The following is a 24,742-nucleotide window of genomic DNA, read 5'->3' as shown; positions in this document are numbered from 1 at the left end:
AGTTGGCATTAAATTAGGTTTTCTTCACGGAGAAATAATGATGCATGGGCCTTGGACAGAACAGGGGAGATTAAAACATATCTGGCAGTTCAAAATAGCCATGCATTACCGATTAATCTTGGCTCTACCTAATTAACTCAACACTGAGTATGACCCAGAGGTGTGGGCAGTCATCACCAAATCCATCCTTCTCCTCTAGCTCTCAGCTTTATTTACTGTACATCATGTTCTAGGACAGCTTCAAAACAAACTGCTAATTATAACAGATGTGCAAGGAATGCTAATATGTGGGCCAGTATGGTTTCTCTTTAAGTACAATCATTGTTTAGTCAAAAGGATTAATGATACTAGCATAAATGTATGAAGTAGGCCACAAACTATGCATAACACATATTGAAGGTCATATTGTTGAAACTTGCTTGCATAGGTATATGCAAATTCAATAAGCATAACATATTTATTAGCATATTTATTCCCTTGTCTCTTATTTAGTCCCATTAATGAATACAAACCAGGGCATTAACATAAATGTTTTTATTATACTATATTCATGCCATACCATACTACACCATACTATGCTTTGTAATAATGTTTAAATGATTATTTTACATTCCAGACTTAATGTATTCTGGATGTGTAATATCACTTTTAAAGTATGGATTTTCATTAAGGCAAACAAAACATAACAAATTACTAAAAGGAAAAAAATAACCCAAATGCTTTGTCATTTCCACTGTGAAAATAACTCCACTTTCTATTGCTATCCCCTTTTTAAATATTCTAAGTCCTGATTAACCTAAGGTGATTTGGTGTAACACATTATCTTATGTTTTATATTATGATTTTTCGATGGAATCAGAAGATCAATTACCTTTGCAATAATAAGCATGTCTTTGGAAGGAAAGGTCTGAGGCACTATGATGAAAATAAAACAAAAATATTAGGATTTGCAGAAAACATACTGATATCAGCAAACATAGTGTTATCGGAAACTAACTGTATACTGTTGAAAATACTATGTCCTAATGTGCCTAATTGGTTGTTATTGTCAAATATTAATGACTGAGACAATTGAAAACATATACAATGGCCTCCGTATTTAAAAATTCCCTCCCCTGACTAATTAGGAACAAAGGAAATAGTACATATTGGATAATTGTTTCTAATTTTAAAAATAATCATGTTAAACTTAATATATTAAGTATCTGAACAATATTGCACCAAGCAAATTCCACATGTTGAAAAAGAATGAATTTTAATCCAGAAAACATATAATCACAGTCATATGAACTTAACTCATTCTCCACTGAATAACTTGGTCATTTTTCAATCTAGAAATTTCCCATTTCTTTTTGCCAAATACAGGAGGCCTGTTACTTTCAATATGTCTAATACATTATCATCATCATCTTCATTTATTCATATTTCATATATTTTCTATGCACCAGAAATGTCGGTTTTACATGGTTTTCAAACAGATGTCTATAAGCAGCAAGACTGTATAGAACAAAGACACAATCTCTGCCTATTGATGGCTATGGGATGCCGTTCAGGAATCTGGCTCCATTATTTATCTACATGTGATAGCTAGCTAGCAAGCAGGCAATAATGAAACTAATTCAAGTTTTTAAGCTAAAAAAAAGTTAACAAGCTAATGTAACATAGCTGATATTGGCTAGCTCGTATAGAAAACAACAAAGCTTGCACAAGAGCTTGGTTTAATCAGACCTTGAAACTTAGAAATGCTTAAGTGATATATTTGCTACCTAGACAGCTAGATGTTTTGAACGTCTTCAGTATCTCGCTTTACTTTGTAGGAAGCTGGTTAAAAGAATTTTTACCCTGTGCTTATGCTGGCTGGCATAGGCCTATGGGTGTATTCACCCATTTAAGCCAAATTTAAAGGTACATATCACCACCTATTGGGATGAAATGAGAATTGAAGCATAAGTCAACACATACTGTAAGCCTGTAGACCAACACCACAAATCCAACACATAGACCTTTACAGTGCATGCACCAGTGAAACAAAAGCACAGATACACCAGTTCTTCTCCCAGTAAACCAATGCATAAACCTACAAACCAACATAGACACTAAAAATCCAATATGTACACCATTAAAACAATATGTAAACCCTTAAGCCAATAAATACAAACTGATACCACACCCAGCAAACCAACATAAAAACCAGAAAACCAATAAATTCAATGACAATCCAATCCAATATGTAAAACAGCAAACAAATTCAAGGAAAACAATACATCTGCCTTCAAATCAATACATGGATCATTTTTAATCTTACTTGTAAGTGCTAAAACACCACATAAAGAAGAGGTATTTACAATACATGACAGGGATGTGAATAAATGGGACAATTGTGTTTTCTACATCAAAAATCATTATTTGTGCGCAATATGAATTTGCTCTGTGCAACGCAATTAATATTACAGTATTAAATCACTGAGTAGTCTTCAACTAAGATGCAACAAATATTAGTCAATAAAAGTTTTATATAAATAAATACATTGTACAAACCATATCACAGAGTAAAAATATCATACTATAATCTAATAATTATTTAACCTCTCAAAATTCAGAAACATAACATGAGATAGCTGTACATTACTGCACAAAGGAAGACCTTGACAGGTGCTGATAACAACCATTAAAGTATACATGAATTTAGAAATCTCAAAGCTTTCAAGAGGCAAAGGACATAATCCTTATTGGATTCTTCATCTGATATGATGTGCAGTTCCCAGAGTCAAGCTGTGGCAATTATATTTGCTTTAGCTGTCATCTGCATGACTGAAATGAGGTCAATTTATCCTCAGCTGAGTTTGCAGAGGCAGTGTGTGTTGTATATGTTACCATACACTCACACACAGGGGAAAATAATCTTCTGCCTCCACACTAGACATTGTAGCTGGGCTTTATTGCTGTACTTTGTGAGGCCAGATTAGTAATAAAAATATGCTAACGGCTCTATGTTAAACACTTAGAAGCCTGGTAAAATTAGCCATTTAGTCCCTTCAGTGGTCTTGAGTTAGCAATGAAGACTTACATTGGATGATTGCAAAAAAGAATGTCCAATGTCCAGTATACCATTAAAATTCCTGTTTTCTTATTCAGAGTCAGGTCCTTTTCTTTTTTATCCAGTATGAAGGTTCAGAATTATGGACACAACTAAGGGCCTATTTGGTTAGTGATTTCTGATTCATATGGCCCTGTTCATTATTAAATTGTAGTTGATGTATTTTTTTCTAAAGATTGAGCGTCCTTCCTTAACTTTCTACCTGTGGTGACAATCCAGTGCAGGCTACTCATTCTTCCAAATCAATTCCTCATCAATTCCTGTCTTTCAAATATTTTTTCCACTGACCCACTGAAAGTGAAATACCGAACTTGCCTTATGCATTAATTATGATGAACTTCAATTATCTGATAAAAAAGCTTGAAAACGTCCCTAACGATTGCACAACACAAAGAACTGTGACAATGGCGGGTACTCACGACCTCCACAATCTGAATATAACCACCGCTTGGTCACACTTTCTTTCATGTCAGTGAATCAGAACCACCATGTGTCCTCAACGTTCCTATGTGTTTCACAGATACAGGTGCGCAGGTTCCTTATCCAGACAGCTCATCTTGTGCTCTGTGCCTGATCTCAGCCCGACAAGATAACATCTACACAGGACCTGTAAAGGTCCTGCACAGTCTTTGTTTCCAGGTGACATAAAGGCAAAGAAAAAAAGGCAAATATAATCATAAATTGCCCTAATATTAGCATCCGTTGATATTTCAAAACTAAGATAATGGAGCAAAAATTGATATTTTTAAACTGCACCATTTAGAAATGAACAGCTGTTGTTGCCTAACATGGCATTCATAATTGTAATCATATGCAGTTTTTTTTTTTTGTTTTCCACTATGCTATTTAAATAGAAGGGTAATTACAGGTAAAACAAAACAAAAACAGTCTGGCAAACTTTCACGTTGTAGAGCTATACATAGATTTTCCTCAGTAAATTGCGAAAACCACCCAAGCTAGCACCAAGGTGGTAACACCATTAGTGTTAGCACATCTGAGAAAAAAGAAACTGAAAACATTTTCAGACTTACATTTTTGTCAATTCTGCTTATTGTTTCCACACATTCCAGACATGCAGATAATTGTAAGTCACTGTGGTTTTTGGTTTTTCAATTAGGAAGTCAGGTCTTGACTACCTCCACCAGATATCAGACAGGAAATGTCTGGGATTTGTTGTTCCAGCAGAAGATACTGAGTTAGCATGAACCTGTCAAAACTCAATGACGCAAAAATTTGTTCAGCTGAAATACTAACGTGTTATGCATCATATCCAGACTGGAAAGCTATTGCCCGTCTGGCAACAAGTAATAATTCGACACTGCAGTGTACTTGTGACTTTGCCTGCATCTGTGGGTGACTTTTTTTCTCTCACAATAAGAGGCATCTTCAGAAAATGCAATTGTGACAATCTGAGACACTGACAGATAAACAGCCCATCAGAATTTTAATTCATTTGGTCAATACCCTGAGGACCAGCCCATCTGGAAACTTTTAGTGGAACGATGGTGCCCAGAGTGCAGCCAAAAATCATCATTAAAGAAAATATGTCTTTGTGTCTGACTTCCACTTTGACTCATTTCAATGTGCCCTTGATCTTTTTACACCCGACTGCTGCTCAGAATAACAGCATATACAGAATAATTTTCCATCTTGCGACTGTTAATGAACCAGCTCTGTCAATTACGTCTGATAACCTCGGGCACCTTTTGTTCAAGATTTTCACTGAGTCACAATGGTCGTAAAAGGCCATATGAAGACAATGTCACTCTAATCAGGGACTGATTCCCCTGTAACAAAAGTGATTTGTGTTACAGAAAAATTCCATTGGTCATTTAACATAGATTATTTACCACTTACAAAAAGTTACAGAAACAAATGATAGGTTTGTTCTCTGTTCTACAATTTAAAAATTCTTTATAGTGTTGTAAAAAAGGCAGTTGTACTGAAATGCCTGAAATGTACTTGCCTGTGTTGTTCATTGTTGTTTGTTGCTACAATAAGCATGTGGTTATGATCAAGCCAACTAGCTGAAGGCACACCCAGTTCAACAGCCAGGACTGTAAAAATTCCCACCATACCTTGCCTCTACCAAGTGCAGAAGAGCCTTTGTGCCCAGTGGGGGTTACTTTGTAACTACCTGGAGGAAGTGCTGACAGAGAGACCCACAAACCCTATCATGACCTCTGCGTAAACATGATCTTTTGTGTGTTTGCCTGTATCACCGGGCTCAGCAGTCCAGGCCATACAGAGGAACACATATGTCAAAGGCAGTGTCAAAAAACTATGTCAGGCAAGGGAGTTTATTTTTGTGCTTATTGATTAATTACTTTAATTTTATTAGAATGGCATTTTTAAGATGCTGATGTTTGTTCATTTGTTAATATTTTATATGTAAAAATGGTAGAAACGTCTAACAGAGCATTTAAAACATACCTGCTGATACCTGCCCCCTTTAGTACTCTTGGATTTGACAACCAGATACACACAAGTGTGTGAACTCAAGTAGTTGATGGTAGGCTAATATAAGACACAGCACCATTGTGAATTTCAAGTGCTAAGATTGAATATATAATTACAGGAGGCATAATTGAAGCTACGCTTCTTCAGCTCTGCCTTTAAAGGAGCTACACTAAATGTAATTTGATTGGCTGGTTATTGTTGATTGTGGCAGAAAGGTGATTGTTAGAGGTTGACACTGTAAATATATACAATTTCAGTTAGCAAGGTGGGTGTTGACAGAGCTTTCACACCCTTTCTTTAGGCTTGATTAGCAGAAGTTCAGGAAATTGGTTTTGGCTTTACTCAGGCCATTTTAACAAGCACTCATCAGGAAACAGCAGAGCTGAAGAGAGAAAAAGGATAAATCTTCTGGAGTTGGGGGGGAAAATATTGAACCGTTTGAGGGATTGTAACATCTTTTGAGGTTGTTGACCTTCTGAGACTGTTGGCATTTATTACCATCAGGGGGAATCATCAGTTTACAAAGAGGTATTATTTTGACTGAAGTGCCAAGGTAAATAATAATAGCTGTCAGTCTGTGGACAGCTGTCATCCACTTCAGTCATTCTCACAGACAGCCTAGTCAACTGTAGGAAATGATGAAAAGGAGTAAAAAAAGAAAAGAAAAAAGAAGAAACCTTATCATTCCAACAAACCCTGCAGACCTCTCTTTGGAAAACAATTGCTTTCTACTGATGATCACATTTTTTCCCAGTTGTGTAAATGTGAACAGGAATGTAAGATCAACATATTCATTAAGTAAGCATATGTGTAAAATGTGGAGCAGAAATCATACATCAAGGAAACTTCAAGGAACTGCATGCAAACACAAATGTTACTCTCTGAGAATGAAGATGTTTCAGACAGATTACATCAAAGAATGGGGACAAAAGTGTCACAACAATGCAGTGGTCCCTTCAGGTCTGACAAAATGCAAAGCAAATGTATAGGGTGGTGAACCTGTTGAAAAGCATAATAGGAACTATAGGAGTATCCTCCTACCACCTTCAGCATGTAATAGCTAGTGTGACCTGTTCAAATACCAATTTCAAATAAAAGAATTCCTTGCTACACTATGTAATGCACACATTGCAAATCCCATGATGTACAATTTGTAGCTAAAATGTAGTCATTTCTTTGTTGTCCTAAAGTCAACAACCCAACCATTCATTCCATCCAAATGTGTTCATACGATTTTCAGGTACCCGGTTTAGACTGACGGAAAAAAACATATGGGGTTGACCACATTACCTCAGGTCTTCCTACAAGTAGAGGAAGTAATAATGGCATTGGAAGATATTTTCAGTTAGATAATAGGGTCAACCTCAAATGGGAAAAAATAGCCACATCATGTATTGCACAACTGTGGTCAACATTGAAGTTTTAGCTTGTTTCTGAATTATGTGTTAAACACTAGCAGAAGTAAAACTGTATTTACTCTTTAGTTACAGTGGAATGCTTCATAATCCTACTTTGCACAGAATTCATATTTCACTAACAATGTTTTTTAGTGGGTTTGTTTTAAGATATGGAAAGCAGGGTAATGAAACTTTATTACTTGGATATTTTAGTCTGAGCTTTCCACCACAGCTGACTGTGGTTCCTATGGTTCTATGGTTCCTAACTACAGGTCCACCAGGCTCATATTTTTAATATATCTATTTAATGTGGGGAAATTATTTTCATAATGACAGTGAAAAGAGAATGGAATTGCTTGATAACCATCCTTCAGAAAGAGGGCTATTCTGAGCTATATATAGAATATATACAGTGGATCTAGAAAGTCTACACACCAATTCAAAATTTCTTATTTTTATTGCCTTGAGCCCTGAAATGAAAACCCATTAAATTATTTTTCCACCTTCATTTAGACATGGTAACCCACAACATCAAAGTAAAAAGAGAAAGCAACACATTTCTGAATATTAATTTAAAAGCAAAAAACTAAAACACCTTGGTTGCATAAGTTTACATACCCTTTGTAATGGGAATTGTTATTTTGCTCAGGTGTAACCATTCACATCCCAATTCATGCCCAGAGCTAACCGATTTCACCTGTGATCAATTGAAGTGATGCTGATTAGCTCTGGATAAAACCAGCTGTTCCTGCAGGTTTACTCAGCAGGTTTCCTTGTTTCTTAGTTGATGCCAGTATAAAGAAACAACTACAGGCAACAAGGAGCCACCCAAACATTGATTTTTAAACTGTACAGATCAGGATAATGTTATAAAAATATATCAAAGAACACAGTAAAAATTATAACAACAAGAAATAGATTAAATATGGATGGATGACCATGCAAAGAGGAAACTCATCAGGGAGGCCATCAATAGGTCAATGGCAACAATAAAAGAGCATCAGGACTTTGTGGCAAGGACTGGCCCCCATATGCACATAGCAACAATTTTGTGTGTTCTCCACAATTCTGAGCTGGCAAGACAGAAGCCACTTCACACAAAGAAGAATATCCAGTCTCCTCTGACATTCTGGATCTCGTGATGTCATGTGGAAAAAGGTCTTGTGGTCTGACAAGACTAAGGTGTAACTTTTTAGCCTTAATCCCAAAAAATGTTCAATACAAAGTCAACACAGCCCATCAGCCTACAAACACAGTCCCTACTGTCAATCAAGTTGGTTGCATCATGCTATGGGGCTGTTTACAGCAGTGACAGTAGCTCTGGTGAGGAAGGAGGAGAAAAATTAGTGCAAAATACCAAACAATTTGAGAAAAACCTGCTACCCTCTGTTCAAAAAAGAAAAAAATCTGAAGATGGGGAAGAACCTCAACTTTCAGCATGACAATGACCCAAAGTCTATAGCCAAATCCACAGTGGAATCAATGGAAATAAAAGGAAGATCAATGTCCTGGAATGGCACAGTCGGAGCCCTGACCTCAGCCCCATTGAAAATCTTTGGACTGACCTGAAGAGAACTGTTCATGAGTGGTCCCTTTGCAATTTAAGTGAACTTGAACTCTACTGCAAAGAAAAATGGGAGAAAATAGCAGAATCTAGATGTGAGATGTTGGTAGAGACTTACCCAACCAGCCTCACTGCCATTATCAAAGCAAAAAGTGTTACACCAAGTATTTAAGGGTGTGTAGAGTTATGCAACCAAGACATTCAAAGTTTTTTCATTCATACTTTTTTTGAAAAACCGAGACATTTGATTTCCACTTGGATATTTTTGGTTACAATGTGTAAGTAAAGATAAAAAGTCTAACTCCATTTGTCTTGAATTCAGCCCATAGGACACCTAACAGAAACCTAACAAAGGGATTCATAGGGGGAAATTGACGATAATAACGATAAGAAACACCAAGCATTTATGTAGTTTCATGCCTTCTAATTATTTTTCAGATGTCTCCAGAAGCATCCAGTGCTGGTTATTAGACTACCTCCCCTGAATGTGCCCCCTGCCTCGGTCCCTCTTTAATATACCCCCATCCTATCTTCTAAGAGCAATCCCAGCAGGGACAACAGCGCTATGACACTGTGACAAAAGGCTTCTGAACAGCAGGGGCATCCAGCCCTTAAGAGAGCAATCTGTGACAGTGGTTACCTCCTGGAGCAGGGACATGCGGCGCCTGTTAATCACCCTGATGAAAATCTCCGCTGATTGATAACAAATCATCCCTCTTCCTGGGACCCTTGGGGAGGTGAGCGTTGTGAGCTCCAGGAGCATAGCGTTTGCTCTTAGTGCTATCTCAAAGAGGGGGGATCCTGCCACTATCTGTCCTGCAGGACCTGAGGGCAGTATTCCTACTGTGTATGCTAGGTTTGTGCCGATTTCCAGCATTTTTGGATCAAAATACAGAGGCAAAAATGTGTTTTTTTTCTGCCATTTATTTCAGAAAATAAATTCATCATAAAAGTAGCTGAACAGGTAGTTACATTCGCAGTGGGATAAATACTTGAGAAACAACACAGGAGATGGATTTCAATAGAAGTAGTTAAGACAGGACCGCCCAATTTGGGGCTCCCTTTGTTTTGACCCGCCATGGCATTTGACAAGTTCATGCTTTTTCTCCTGTTATTTTGAAAGTGCTGTAAAATCCTAACCGTAATGACTACGAACGTAAATTTTGTGCAGCTAAAAAGCACATAACTTGAGTTTTACAGCAACGTACAGCACAGTGCTGTTAAGCTTCCCTATTAAATTACGTATCTTATCTACGAAGAATTACAGTATTCTCTCTCTCCCCTCCATTTTTCATTTTTAATATTTTGTTTCTTATAATTTTTACACAACAACAGAAGGGAGTGATAATCATAAAATATTGCTCATCTGAAGTATAGAGGGTATTTTAATATTATTACTTTTAAAGAAATGCTCACTGTGCTGTGTGTGTATCTTACGTCACTGGCTTTGAGTCCGCTAGTCAAGATGGAGCGATCGAAGCAGTGGCACACTGATAAAAGGAAATTTAGAAAAATTTGGCAAGATGACTATTTTTATACAGAAATAAATTTGACTGCCGGTTGTCTCATTTGCAGACAGAGAGTGGCTGTTTTGAAAGAATATCATATCCATTGTCACTACGAAATGAAACATTCCCTCGTTTTTTCAAAGTACAGTGACGAGGACCGAAAGGAGAAGGCAAGTGACCTGCTAGCTAAACTTAACCCTCAGCAATGTGCTTTGTTGCATATGGGTGTTTTATGTTTTTTACAATCATCTCTGCAAATTAAAAAAATTACTGTGAAGCAGATTAAACAGTAGTGTTTTCATTATTTTAAAATTTTATATTTGATTTAGAATGTTAGTTTTCTATAAAATATAATACATCTTAATGTAATGTAATTTCACATAATATCAACATTTATTTTTGGCCCGCAGCCCTCCATCCAGATTAATTTTTGGCCCTTAATAGGAAAGAATTTGGGCAATTCTGGGTTAAGGGATGGTTCATTAATATGGTATGCAGTCTAAAGACCCTTGTGCAAAAAAATCAGTGTGAAATGTATAATTTCATTGGATTAGAGTGGTTACAGTCTTCATGAGGATAGAAGGGAAACTGACACTACAAGACCTAACTCAATAATCCATTTAATAAAATTAGGCATATAAATGGCATACAGTAGTTGACCATGACAACAACTCTAACAACATAATTGAAAAGGATTCAAAGGAATCCTGGATTCCTTGCTCCTTAACATTACAGCAGCTAATCTAGATTTTAACACTTTTATAATTGCAATGTTATCATTGTTTAACCCTGTGCTGTTTACAGTCATTACCATGTAGCATTTCAAATGACCAGTCATCTTAAAAACCTTCAGTTGGTAATAGATGTATCATATTTATATATGATCTTTCAGCAGAACGCTCACCAGCTGATTAAGACCACACATAGTCAGATGTTGCATTAAAACTGGAATGCCCTATGATAGGAAGAAGCCCTATCATGTATCATTTTCATGATATGTATGTCAGGAATATGTACATTCTGGCCATCAGATAATGCTGGAGGACCACCCACTACACACTTTTTAACAGCAATAATTGTGTTAGCTTCAGGTGTAGTATCACAATAAATTTACACATATAGCCCCATAACAATGCAGTTTATGCCTTAAATAAATGCATACTTGAAGCAGTGCCATTAAATTAACCTGTGAATCTCTGTGCAACACTATTGCCACAATTGTCTCTACACCTCTGCTCTGTTTAAGTACCACAGGCTCTTGCACAGTTGGAGATCTAATATACCCTCCTGATGGAGGCTATTTATCAACATAAATATTTCTTCTTGTTGTATACATTGTGTGATGAAATATTGCACAATGGCTGCTGGGAGTCCAGTAACACCCTTCCTCACTGTTATTGCTTGTCATAGGGCAGTGGCTACTGCAGCTCCCATTGGCAGCACTATATAAAGCATTTCTGGGGTGGTTAAACAGCCCTTGGCTTTCTGGGGGCCAAATCACCTGCCCAGCTGTGCTGAATATCCTGTAGAAAAGAGCAGCACGGACAGCCTCATACCTTGTGTGTTCCTTTGTTTTCTTAAAAACCTATCATATCATGAATCAATACCTCATGTTTTACAAAGAGGAAAGGTGGCCCTCTATCTCTTAAAGTCAAAATGTCAAAAATGTAATTTCTTACACCAGCAGTCCCGTGGATCCATATATAAACCAAATCAGCCGTTTCACAAATAGTATGTGGTCCGATCTCCTTTTATTCAAGCACAAAACTTTGCCCCTGTCTCATCCCCACTCTCTCGGTGATGTCTGACTTCTTATATGAACCCAGTAATTGGAGAGATGAACTTATTTCTGCCCATATAATACAAGCCATTCAGCACTGTCCATGCACAAACACAATATACCATCTGAAAGATGGTATATTTCGTAAATTTCTATGAAGATCCTAAATGAGAGCAACATAACGGCATCATACTCACTACATAAATATGCACATAATCCTATTCCAACCCATATAGATTGTTACATAGGAGGGTGTGCTATGTAACAATCCACACAGAATCCTAAATGGCATTCACATAAAATCTGGATTTGGTGTGTCATGATAATTTCATCTATGTTAAGGAAGTTGGCGTAGCACACCCTATGAAAGCAAGTGTGCTAATCATGGTTTATAGTTATAGTTTTTATACAGTGGTTTATATACAGTTATAGTTTTTTATACAGTGGTTATGGCATATTGAAAATATCTGTAATGTTCTCATGTAAAACCACCTTCACAGAAAGTGTTATTGTCTTATTGGAAGTTAAACATTTTTGAAAAAGAAAATCATCTTTATCAACTGATATTAAACATGAGTTGTTACTTTAGGCATCAAAAACTCTGCTCTGCTCTTGTGCCAAACACGATCAGCCCTGGGGGGCAGCAGTGTAGTGTAGTGGTAAGACACAGGGGTTGCAGCAAAAAGGATGTTAGCTTGATTCAACACTGAGGCAGTGCTGTTCTACCCCTGGGTAAGGTACCCAACCCATAATTGCCTCAGTAAATGTCTAGCTGTATAAATGTATGAAACTGTAATTTGCTCTGAATAAGAGCATCTGCTTAAAGGCAACAATGTAACGGAAAGGGAAGGAGCAAAGACTCTCCCTATGTTTATTCCTCTCTCCTGTCACTAGATGGCATCTGGACATCATTTTACACAATTCTAGCCTTTATTCCTGAAGGCTATTGACTTCATTAGTGGGTAGTTTTTGGAGTTTGCAAATCATGACATAGTGAATTTAAATCACCACAAGATTTTCTGAAAAATTTCAAATACATTTATTTTCAATAATAATAATGATAATGATGATAACAATAATGGCAAAACTACATTGATTTCAATAAAGAATAGTATGTTCAGAATTTGAACTCACGAGGCAAGTTTTGCTACACTTGCTTCCATGCGTTATTTAAAATTAGACTGCTCAGCTTGAAAAACTTTTTAAAAAAATCTTGACAAATTTGACTGAACAAATGCTAGCATGGCTTGACATGTGAAATAAAGCTTAATAAAGGTTGAAAGAACAAGGACATAAGTGTAGAACTGCAAGTTCAGTAAGACATCAGTAATAAAGCATAAAGCTAAAAGCAGTGTCAAGATAAGCAAATAATCATACACAGACATATGCAGAATTGTATCATATATATTGTGTATATATACAATATGATATTGTACCATATATTACCATTCCATTATTTCAAAGTGGTTGCTATTATTTTAGCACATATATGCATTTAGTGCGTATGTAAGTGTGTGTGTGTGTGTGTGTGTGTGTGTAAGGGGGGGGGGGGGGGGTGTCGGGGGATTTGGAGGGTGATGGCAAGCTCTTGAAAATGTCCTTTTTTTACACACAAGTGCCCAATAGGCAATAGAATATGGCATGTGTATCTCTATTGAGAGGAACATGAACCTGTCCTTGTAAAACCATAACCCAACAACATCTTTAAAAAATCCCCATCTCAGATAAAATATAAATTATTGCCTTTCCATTGAGAATTTGTTAAAGTTATTTAACATTTTGTTAATTTTCTAACATTTTTTTTCTTTCTCCCCACTGTAGTTTTAGAAAGGGAAGTAGGGGGGAAATGTCTATTTTTCAGTGCTTGCATACTTTCCAGACAATAATTTGGCCAGATAAAAGCTCTATTACCATGTAAATTGAGTCAGCTGGCAAAAAATGAGAATTATTAATCTCCCCTCAGAGTGTCATAAAATAAAGAAATCAATTTCAAGGTCAATTTAGTCTAAATAACACCTGCTGCCCCTCTTGCTACATGTCCGCTTGTTCTAGGACTCTTAGCCAATGTGTTTGTAAAGTGCCTCAGGCCCATAAAGTAAAAGCTCCTGAGGATTATCCAGAATAATACGAATTATTCTGTTGCTGACAAGATTTATCCATGTCAACACTTAATAACTCAATCCTTACATCATGCTCCATAAAATGGAGCCTTTCAGCCACCAGTTTTATTTCCATATATTTTGGCTGCACAGCTTCTTTCATTAGTTGCAAAGTTAATTATCTGTAACAATGGACTGCATTGTTTGCTTTGTGTAATCACCATAAGTGAATCTTAATGAGACATGTTATCATATTATATTGAAACTCCAATTTCTGACTTTACTAATCTGTACATGAATAGCAGGAATAGACATTTATAGCCATCACTTTTGGCATTTCACCAATGCTGCAATGCTTCTGCTAGAGCATCCTGCCAGCTGATACTTCAGAGAGATATCTTTTTACATACAGATATCCTTTTCTCTTTTACATACTACTTAATACAATACATGGTAGATAGAGAGACGGTAAAACAGTACAAAGGGGTTAACTTGCTGAGAGGGAGGCATGCAAGAAAGCTGTTTGTAAAATAAGTAGTTTGTCTTACTGATTTGTGGAGGATGCTGGCTAGTCTGTTGTCAAATGCACTGTATATATGCAGATAACTGGATTGATAATTATAATCTTGTGTGTATGTATAGATAAAGGTGAAGGGAAATGTCTCCAAGATATTGTGTCATTAGAGTATCTTGGAAGAAACCACTCTTATCCTTCATATATAATACTTTGCACATTTCTTTGTGAAGAGAGACAGAGTGAGAGAGAGAGACAGAGAGAGAGAGAGATCTCTACAGTGGTTACTATAAACAGTCAAACTGAGAGGAGATTACCAAAAAAAAACATGTTACATTACAATGTATGCATTTAAGCAACAGGTGGAACAAGTATGGATATTATTTATTGACATACAACATAGGGAGCAGTCAAACCTCACGTGTGGCTGGACTATTACCTTGGACAGGCTGCCCCTTTGCACGAAATGTAAATACATGATTGATCAATGACACCTTGTTGTATTTGTGTATGTGTGTGTGTGTGTGTGTGTGTGTGTGTGTGTGTGTGTGTGTGTGGTGTCAATTGTGTGCCATCCTTCTGCTGTCTCTGCTTAAGACAGACTCAATAAATCAAAAGAGACAGGCAGCTGCAATTCATACAAAAATGTCTATGATATTAATATGATTTGTGTGCAAGACTAGTTGCACACATGGCATCATTAACTACAGTTTATTAGTTCATGATGCCGTCTGATGTTGTAGTGTAGTGGTATAACTTCTCGTGTGTGTGTGCGTGTGCATGTGCGTCTGTGCCTGTCAGCTGTTCGACATATCCAGGAGCGTGCTGCATTAGTCAGCAGTACCCTCTCAACACCACAACACTTTCGGTGTTTGAAGCCAATTGGTATAGATCCTGCTTTAACTAAAATGCATTCACCTGCATCTTTTCAGGTCACCAGGCATTCCTCACAATAGTATGTCCTTGGTTCTCTGTACTCTGTAGAGCTGTTCAGCACCGTAGCATGCAGGAGTGGTACACAGCAGATGATAATATTAACGTGGCAGCAACCACTCTCCTGTAATATGCGGAAATACTTTTATAAAGGCCTGATGCTGTGAGAAGTGCTTAGGGGTGCACCCCCAGGCAGATGTCAGTGCAAACTTTATTGGCAAGAATGTTACAGCAACATTATAAGTCACATACATACACACATAAAAAAGAAGAAGAAGAAAAAAGAAAAATATAATAATTATGTTGAACAGAATTGGAATGTTATCACAAAATAGGACAATTCTAATAATAATCACAAACAGAAATGGAGTTGGTGTTTTGTTTGTGTTTGTTTTGTCCCCTTATATTCCAATGTCTACATAATATTTATGACTTTTTGCCCCCCTGATTGCAATCATATTCCTCTGTATTCACTCCTGCTGCCGGGCCTGCTTTAGTATTCTTGTTTTTCTCCAGAGCCCATCATTACAAAGCATTGTGTATTCACAACTGTGTATACATGTGCTAAAATTAAAAGTTTGAAGAGTTTCTTTTTTTTGTAATAACAGGTTTAAGAATGCAATAGGAATTATGATATTTTTGACATGCTCAAAAGAGGGACACCAAGATCAATCATCCAAATGCTATTATTAGTAAACAGAAAATCTAAGTGACCATGTATATCAACCTTTAAAAGAATGATTTACATTCAGCCTGAATGTGCATGAAAAATTACCAAATGCATTTCAGTATTCCATCTAAAACCGAATATGAATAGGAACAAAGCAACAAGCACTTTTAAGCAAGTGAACAGAGCATGATAATATAGTATGACACTTGCCTCTTGGCTTTGCTTCCCTGCTTCATCCCAGCTTTATTCTGTAAAACACTGGAATAAAAACAGGTCACTTCTGAAGATGTTTTGCTGTTAGGCGAGAAACACACTGTCAGACATTGTTTCTGTGCAGTCTTTACTGCACATGTTATTTTGGCCTTCCGTGAAATGACGGGTTTTCTGAGGTCCTCGTAATGTCAGGTGCTCCGTGGTCAATGGCAGGTCCAGGGGCACCTCCTAGTTAGCCTTAGACATGTCTGGTAGTGACAGTTGAGAATTGTTAAGAAATGTACCATATACAGTCTAACAAATGACATTTGCACATGGGATTCATCAGTCACTTGTCTTTTGCATTTTATACTTTTGTCAGACCAATCCATTCACATGATCCTTACATCACATAGTGCAACCCATCCCTCTTGATAATGTTCAATTCAAAAAGCCCAAGAGAAAACAAAAATGGCAATCATATATATTTTCTTATGCAGTTGCAAAGTTATCTAATGCATATCAATCCTTTGTTGGTTTTTAGTAGAACAAAAACAACTTTCACAAATATATTATTTCATTTGCCACCTTTCCACTTTTCCAGTTTTTCATGTTTATTTCAAAAATGAAGCATTTATAATCTTTTTTTTTTTTTCTTTTAAAAAGTCAACTCTTACTCTGTAATTTGCAAATTTGTCCAACTGGTGTTAACCATAAAAACAGAAATTGTATTAGTCAAATAGATTTTTTTGTTTTAGGGCAACTATATATTACTGTATTATACTAGATAGCTAGTTAGTGCATTTGTAAATGAAAAATGCATTAATTATCATTGCAGTTATAGCTAGCTGGCCATCTGGCTAGCTAGCAGAACTGGCTGACCCCACCAACACTAACATTAACCAAGAGTAAGTGAGTTTATCTTTTCATGACCATGTCTAAAAACATGAAAGTGACACAAAGCCAGTGTTCACAAATTATGTTTACATTCTCATAAACAACAGGGTTTGAACTAATTATTTTATATAAAAAAAAACAGATATTTCCACCAAAATTAGTTTTGATGGGCTGTTTTCGCTGTTTGAAAAAGGAAGGGTAGCAGCATCCGATGGGATAGAATGCCACACATGCATGCAATGGGTATGGATGACTTAAAAACAGCAAAATACAACAGGGAGAAATGCAATACTACAGTGGCTTGGCAAACACTTTGACAAAAGCAACTTTGGGTCAACTTTTCAACTAAAGAATGATTCACCATGTGCTATAGTGATATCATATAGTGTGCAGTATATCTCCATACACCAACACAGCCTATAGACAGACAAATATAGTGGGATACAGTGCCAAAACGTAAACACTGCTGTTGTTCAGTGCTTCATTACATCTGCTATTACATAAATGTTCCACATGTAGATTCTACCAATACCAATTTTAATACAATAGGTTTTGAAACTAGGATCTGGACAGATGGATTAATGGATGGTTAAATTTTCCTCTGATGCCATTATATACCATAAACCTATCAAAAAAATAGACATTAAGATGCAAGGAAGAGATGGAAAACATTCAGCAAGTGGGTAAGTAAAATTTATGTTTGGCTGACAATCAAGCAGTGCTTCCCAGACTGGGCATTGCAAGGCCATCTTTGGAAGACTGTGTTACTCCTGTTCAATATGGAGTGTTTTGACAGAGGGACCAAGGAGATCTTGCTGAGACAGAAGCGGTCACCTCCTGCAGCTGTAGCATTGTGGGCAAGGTTGGGGCCCTCCTCTGTCACCGCATATTTATCACCAAAGGGGAGCAAGGGAAAAAAAGAAATAAATAAAAACTCATATCCCAGGGGGGCACAGTCAAAAGAACAGTTTCATTTAATCTTTTACAATCTGACAGTTTGAATCCCTGGGCTTCAGAAAGAAACAAACAAAGTGATGAGATGCAAGTGACATCCTCTATTCTGAGGATGCACTGCACTACTACAAGGGGTTTGCCACAAAGAATAGCAGTTGTATTCTGTCCAACTGGCTGCAGGCAGCTGTGTAGGCTTAGCGCAAAGGATACTGTACTGTTGTAAAGTAAGAGATATAATTTGAGCGTTGTAAGAATGGGTTTACTATGATATCTCATTTACATACTGCAGTTATTACTTTGTATTAAAAAATGAGGAAGGCAGTTTCGTTGTGAAACCGTCTTCTTATAACATAGCCCCCTCTTATGGTTCTGCATCAACAAAACCAGAATGGTGACCAGGTCACATTCTACTCAACTGAAGAGAAACTGCAGAGAAAAAGGTGCCTATTCTACAAAAGCAGATGTGAGACTAACCATTTTGAGGAATCTTATTCAAATCAGAACATTAAAACAGACTGACCATTTTTGTATATTTCCAATAACTAGAGGTCGGTAGAGCTACAGTAGGTTGAGCTCTTGCTCTCGCCGAAAACAGTATGATCAAGGACAAACACTTGAAATATGCTGAAATGTAACCAGAGGCAGAGAGGAAATTTTCCCTCCAGTTATCTTTCTCTGCAGATCTGGAAAAAAATCAAGCCAGCCTTGACTTCCTCTCCTTTGGAAAGGAATGAAGAGCCATATTTCATTCCCTGAAGGGGCAGATATGGCTCCCGGGCCACAGGTTGCAGACCCCTGCCTCAGGCAGATGGTGTCTTATCAAAACCAGTACAGCTAGCTGTTGATAAATACAGATCAGTCAGAAAGACTTCAAACATATACTGGTTTCCATCTTTTAAGGTATGCAGGGAAAAAAAATTGGAATCAACACAAAGACAGACTTTGACTCACATTGGCCACTTTGTTGTAAGAAGACTGTTGTGTCGTGTATGATTCTGTTTGAAATGTGCCCTTTTCAGTAATGTCAGTTTAACAATTATTTAGGAACTGAAGTGCTGGAGCCATACTGACATACATTATAATATTATAATAAAACTGTATTCTCATTGCCAATGGTCAAGTGTACTTGCTTGCACCTGTACCTGACACAAGACCTCTTCTGTTATTTTTATTATTATTTTATTATTATTTTTATTTTATTTTTAAACAAAAAAATCTATCTTAAGAAGACTTGGCAGTTTGGACTGAAATCAGAGGAGAGCTTCTTTTGCTCTCTCTGCAAGCATCATATATGATTAGCTTTGTGGTTATGCATCAGGCATACTACTGTAACAGAAGTAAAAACACAAAATACCTTTTGAACATTGTATATTTGTTTGGTCCTAATTTCATTCATGATTGGAAAAAAATAAGAACATCTCTAAAATGTGATTTGTGTGAAATTGTCACTGTGTTGTAGTGGACTGAATTATCCCTGTATCATTTTTCAGTAAGATCTCCAAGTAGCTTCACAATTTCCATGATATCTTTTGGAAGCAGGATAGGAAGACAACATGCTGAAATAATGACATAACTTCCCACACTGAATATCAGGCAAAAAGGACCTTACACAGTTAGTAATCTTACTTTGACATGCTGCCATATACTAAGTTTGACTAAGTAATCCAGCATGGGGATTTCAAATTTTATTCTCAGAGAGCCTTCAAGAGGTGGCCACCCTTATGTCTGTGGTAAGCCAGGTGACAAGATATTATTTTTATATAAAACAGTTTGACAATAATTTAGACAGTGGTCTTAAGTGTCAATTCAGTACTCCCCAGCAAGGCAAGCTAGTGAACTCTTCCAGAGCCAAGCATTTATTAGTCTGCTACACAGGTAGCTCCCAGCTGGCCTACTGGAATAGGACTGACTCAAAAATGCAAGAAGTAGAGAAAATGGAGACTTAACACATTCAGGTGGCCACAGCAGAGAAAGAAATGCGCAAAATTTATTTTCAGGGACAAGTTATGTAAGAGGTGTGTTTCCTGACACTCTAACACACTCGAGTCATCTAGACAGGGGTCGGGAACCTGCAGTCTATGAAATGTGATTTATGATTTATTCTAGCCCTGCTGACATCCTCCAGTTTGTCCTTTCGATTGCAGCACACCATTGTACCACCCTGACAGAAATTCCATTTTGATTTGTGTAAAACTTTTTCAATTTCATTGGTCCTCAGCAGCTAAACTTAAGTACAGCATAATCAAACACATTATACAGTAGTGCTCCTCATCTAGTACCCTTGGTGGGGTAATTGCCCCTCTTAAAATAACCATCAGCACCTGCTACTCAGTTCAGCTGAGTTCAATGCACACTACTTGCACACCACTTAAATGTAGAACCTTATCAATGCAGCACAACTCAAGCAAAGCAGCATTTTTGTATTTTAGCTTAGTTTGATTTGCAGTAACAGATGTTTTCCCTTGTTCCCTTGTACAAAATACAAACTGATAACTGCATGGGCACCATATTTCTGGAAGAAGGTAATATGAATTCATTCAGAATGGGAGAAAATTATTCTTATCTGTGTTATACATTGTATTAATTAAGAATAGAATATTTATGTTCTGGATAGCTAGCTACATTTTTTTTACTGGGCGTCCATTTATTCACGATTTTACTTGCATACTTCTATTGGGGGGGGCGTTATTGCATTGAGTTTAACTGACAGTGTTGCTACTTGTTAGTTGACATGCGACATGTTTACATGTCTAATTCATTTGTTATTATTAAATTGATTAACATACCTGTCTAACAATATGTTTCTCATTCATTTTAATTGCTCTATTTGTAAAATCACCATGAGGCTGATTTTCACATACAAGTTAACTTATTTATGGATTCTAGGGGCGCGTCTATGGGTGGAAAATTTGGAAAGCATTTTGCTTGCATAACTTTTTCTCAGGCAAAGTTTCAGGCTAAATCTAATTTCAAAAAGATTTAAGAGCTGTTTTCACACCATTATTCTCTGATACTTTGCACATCTAAGCATATTAGAGGTATGAATGTGTGTAATATATCAGTGAATGCTTGGGAGTTCCTGATGTTATTCTTTTTTACTTAAGCAGTGGCATTTTCCCAGTGATATTTTATACAATGCTGCCTGAATCAGCGCTTTTCATCAAATCCCCATGAGCAATACAATGCCCCCACATTGCACTTTCAGCAAATTAATGTGTTTACAGCAACGGGAAACATTTACATTGCTTAAAAGAGCAAACACGCAGCTCTCTTTCTTTCAGGGGAATTGTAAGAAAAACCACATAATGAAAATCAACCATCTGTAACCATCCCTTATCCATATAAAACATGCACATTAATGTCCTTATCAGGCATATTTCTGCATAGGATTTGCACAGTCCTAGTTGCTTTTACACAAGCTGCTATTACACAAGGGCAACTGATCACAATCATGGTGTGTATTATGATTATGTTACCATGCAGTGTACTGTATTATGATGTTGTCATTTAGAGGGCTGTGCCATTCCTATAACAAATAACATGTCCAGTGCCAGCACTCACTGTGAAGGGCAGTAGTGCAGATGTTGATCAGCCCAGCCACTTTTAACAGGGTAGATTGAGATGTCTGCCGGACTAATGCATCAGAAGAGACACGGGCTCAGGGCTAATGATCTAGCAGCTTCAGTCAGTTAATAAAGGCTGCTCTGGATCGCACTCTCCTCACACTCTCAGGATTAATATTTCATCCTTCACTTCAAGCTCAGACCCCAGCCAGGGGCTGGAAGAGATTGCTCTGGGACTGACCATTTATCCAGGCAGTTTGTGAGGATGATTTTATTACAGTTAAGGGCTGGGCAGTACTCTGTGTGTGCGTCTGTGTATGTGTGTGATAGAGAAAGAGAAAATGCCTACATGTATGTAAGTACGCACGTGTGTAAAAACCATCAGTATGGAGGCAGAAAAGCATGTTTTGCATGTTTTGTTGAATGTAAAACACACAACAAATTGTCTAGCCTGTTTTTGCCTGGATATTTTACACCATAGTTTAATCTTCCATTTTCCCTCCTTTTTGGCAAAAATTTCACACCGAACATCAGTGAGTTTGCAACTGAATTTAACAATAAGTGTTAAATAAGGTTTCTTGGGGAATGTCTTTTAAGAAATTTAAACTGTATCCTCTGATTTAAATTGACAAGATCCTCCCTTTGCTTACGGTACTGGCTGTTTTGGCATCTCTACTTTATATTCAACATTAGGACAAGTCCGAAAATCTTATGACCAAAAATCTTGTTTGAAAAGGTCTAGCAGAGTACTAATATGTAATACAGAGTCACACACAGGCATTCTCGAAGAATAGTTCTCCGTCTCTTTCCATACCTGAACTGGCATTGACACTTGTATTACATGTGTATGTGATCAGTTGCCTTGTGCACTGGTATAAAACGTCCCCTGTGATATCATTCAATGCTCAGCACTAGGGGCACAGAGGATATGGAAGTGAGCAAGTGAACGGCAGATTTCCTCCTTGGGTTCTCCTGAGCTTACTACTGAAGACAGAAAATAAGCCAAAATGCACTGATGGATGTAGCCAATTTCCACTTCTCCTTATGGTGACAGATGGTAGCTGCAGCAGACCCAGACTCAACTACAAACTAGCACCCACTTCTGTTTCACTAGGCTCTTAAGGACACAGCTGTCAAGGTATAATAATTTGTTTTCAAATCTACACCTCCCAAAATATCAATATGACCAGCACTTCTTAAGAGTATGTATGTTTTGTGTGTGCAAGTGTGCATGTGCAAGCTTTCCCTGTTTTTTGCTTGTGTTGTACTCACTTTGAATAAAAGTATCTGCCAGATGAATAAATATGAGAGTAAATGTAAATGTATGTAGTAAAGCAGGAGACAAATGTGATAAGTACTTCACTAAAAAGATTAAAATGACATTGTTATTTGAATCATAATGACTTTAGTTCAATGGATTTACAATAGGTTCTATTGCTTTCTGTTGCTCACATAAATGATATTATGAAGTGCAAAAAAATAAATAAATAAAATGAGGAGTTGTCACTATTATTCCCCCCTAAATAATCCTTCTATCATTCACAGATCTTCTATACAGTTCTCATGTCAATTGCCTACAGTGGATTGAGTATTGCACGGACAACAGATGTATAGCTGGTGGACAGCCTAAACACTTCAAGATCAACAGTGTCCGCTATATAAGGAATGTATCAGCACATCAGGATTTTTCCAGCACAGGCTGATGAAAGCTGAGCTACCCAATTACAACTACACTTTGGGGTAGATGTTTGCAACCAAGCTAAAAGATCCAAATGCAAATTAATGAGGCTAAATGTGCAACACTTATTTGCAAGCAGCTAGCAAAAGAAAGGAAAGTGTCGTTCTATACTGCTACTGTTACAGGTAACTATTTGCAAAAAAAGCTAAATGTCTATGAATCATAAGCAATGGTTCAAAGTTAAAGGGGAGGAAGTCACTACAGTTGAAATAGTTCAATACAGAAACAACACTTCAATCCAGCAATAAATTTTTAGATTCAATAAAATTACGCTTGTCATAATCATTTGCAAATAATGAGTCTACTGCAGTTACGCCACCCCCTGGGGTGAGTTACTTATTACAGCCATATATAAGACATTTATCTTTTGTCATACAGTACCAGGTCTAAGCACCCATTTTTGGAGTCTTTCAGGTTCATCCCATTGTTACAATTTAACATAGTTATCAACCCATAAAAATCTGGGCTCATCCATAAAGAAATAAATAAATTAATAAATGTCGTACGCTCCATTTGCACTGAGGCTATAAAAAACAGGGTTTTGTATGCCCTTGAGTTCAGATAAACAGTTTGTGTTGCATTCAGGTTCCACAAAAAGTTTCACCAGTTAAAAAAACAAATTGTAAACAGAAGTTCATAGCTTCCTATCTTCTCAAATCTTGCTACATGCTGTACACATACAAACTACTGTATATTGGTTATGACATTTTATACACTGTTATGATATTTGATTTTAATACAAAATCTATGCATAGATTGCCGAAAAGCATTTCAGCTGATTTCAGCGTTGAAACAGCTATAACTGACTAAATATAGCTTTAATATAATTCCCATCCATTAGGAATAGCAAGAAATATGTCAAAGCTAAGATCTCTGAAGACTTTTATTTCAAACATCCCAGCATTCAAGAACTCCCACCCTCTCCTTTGGAAATAAAACTTGAGAAATCCCCAGCCTTTTCCCTTGAATTCTATAATTAGGTGGCATTGCCAATTAATCTTTAAAAGCAGAGATAATTTTAGTCCAGCTATGTGGGAGGCATGTGGCCTTATTAGGAATCACATTAGGCTCTCATTAAGTCAAAATAATGTAGGGCTATGATCAGTAAATATTGCGTAGCCTGAGGGCTCCCAATCAGCATGATTCAATTATAATAGCCTTGGCCCAAGAATCAGGTTATCGGAAGCAGTCTATATCCAAAATGCAGTTTTAGGGGTCTAGCCTTGTTCCTGATTTAATTTCTTCTGTCTTTATGTGTATCCCCCCATTCCCACAAGTACTACTGGAAGCAGAGGTTATTAGGATGACAGATTAAATCCTGTTCCTTGCATCAGGTGTTGCGTGCATGATAGTGGCCCCCCATGGAGCTCAGCAAA

The sequence above is a fragment of the Megalops cyprinoides genome, chromosome 1 (assembly GCF_013368585.1).
Source record: "Megalops cyprinoides isolate fMegCyp1 chromosome 1, fMegCyp1.pri, whole genome shotgun sequence".
Lineage (NCBI taxonomy): Eukaryota > Metazoa > Chordata > Actinopteri > Elopiformes > Megalopidae > Megalops > Megalops cyprinoides.
The sequence above is the reverse complement of the archived record's forward strand: the minus strand, read 5'-3'. Positions refer to the sequence as shown.